The sequence below is a fragment of the Sinocyclocheilus anshuiensis genome, unplaced genomic scaffold (genome assembly GCF_001515605.1).
Source record: "Sinocyclocheilus anshuiensis isolate Anshui unplaced genomic scaffold, SAMN03320099.WGS_v1.1 scaffold928, whole genome shotgun sequence".
Lineage (NCBI taxonomy): Eukaryota > Metazoa > Chordata > Actinopteri > Cypriniformes > Cyprinidae > Sinocyclocheilus > Sinocyclocheilus anshuiensis.
The window spans coordinates 634,675-636,177 of NW_015552531.1; the positions used below are offsets into that span (position 1 = coordinate 634,675).

General features: G+C 37.4%; 1 protein-coding gene across 1 annotated transcript in view; it reads right to left on the reverse strand.

Annotated features, from left to right (window-relative positions):
* The window catches only part of LOC107663605 (zinc finger BED domain-containing protein 1-like), a 13,046-nt gene that overhangs the window by 5,983 nt on the left and 5,560 nt on the right, over positions 1-1,503 (reverse strand). The gene's annotated exons all lie outside the window — the stretch shown is intronic.

The window sequence follows — 1,503 nt, forward strand, 5'->3', positions numbered from 1 at the left end:
AAGAACAACCAATTAACTATCAAAACTGATTGGCTAACGCTATTTCTTTCCTTTGCTGGTGCTCTTTTATTCTTTCATGTTAACTGAAGGCAAATGATGCACTATTTTAACTTTAATCAACAAGTACAACTGACATGACATCCTCACCTTCTCTTATTCCAGAAAAGTCCCTCACCCAATGCTGAATGGAGCTGTACAGCTGCAGCTCACATGCATGAATGTTGGGGTTGGGGGAGGGGGCATGTCTAGTTGATGCACAAAATCAGCACCCTGATAAAGAGGTTGACTGGCACAAAGTATTTTATGTATTTTGAAAATACAAAAATACTAATCTTAAATGTATTTAAATACAAATTACATTTGATTTTTGCCGAAGGCTTTCAAATACAAAATACAAAATAGTATTTTGTATTTCAAATACGTATTTTAAATACATATATCTGAAATACTGCCCATCCCTGATCATATGACCCCTTTAAAGCCACATCAGTTTAAACTTCTGATATAGGCTAGTGTTTTCTGAGCGCACACATCCAAAGCACAGAAACAGAAAGCGGCTGTCACATGGCATGTGAGAAAGTTCTCTTTCATGTCTTATTGTGCTTAAACTGTCAAATGCACAAAAGTTTGTTAAAAACACATTTACAAAAACAGTAGGTTATGTCTGTGAAGGTAAACAGCTGGGAAAGAAATCGCATGTTTATATTAGATCTGTGGTGCAGCAGCGTAATATACAGTAAATAAATAAATCCACTGCTCTCTTGTCTCCTCTGAGGCTGGGACTCTAAATAGTGTTCTGTGCTCGTCTATGCAGCTAACGATAGAACAATTAGCATGCTTTGCTCGAACTTTTGCCATTTTGCTAGAACTGGTACACCATTGTTGCTTGCGAAAACAAGAATGCCAGCTCTGTGAGTGGAAACGTGCAGATAAAGGGGCGGTTATATTATAATAAGATCCCTTTGCCACGTCACAAAGGGAGCGAAATCTGACGTGCTCGTTTTTTCAGACGCTTGCAGAAAAAGGCTTACCAAAACAAAGTTATTGGGTTAATCTTTTTCACGTTTCCTGGGTTGGTAGATGCACTGGGGACCCGATTATAGCACGGAAAAAGTCAGATTTTCATGATATGTCACCTTTAACATCTCAACCGATTTGAAACATCACATATTTTAATCGATTTTCAACCAGCTCGCGGTTAATCGTTACATCCCTACTAATCATATATTCAAACTGGTGGACAACTGGTTGACAATCTTAACCCATCCATATTAGAACCAATTGAAAAAATTCTGGAGCACATGCAGTTCATAACTATTGAACATTTAAGCAAATTAGCGGCTAATCTGTATGAATTAGCACGATCACATTCGTATGTTTTCATACTGCTTACTCCCCACTGATGGTTAGGTTTTGAGGTGGGGACAGGGTAGGAGCTTCCAGGAGCTCCTTCAAAAAAAAAAAAAAAAAAAAAAAAAAAAAAAAAAAAACCACAAAAAAAAC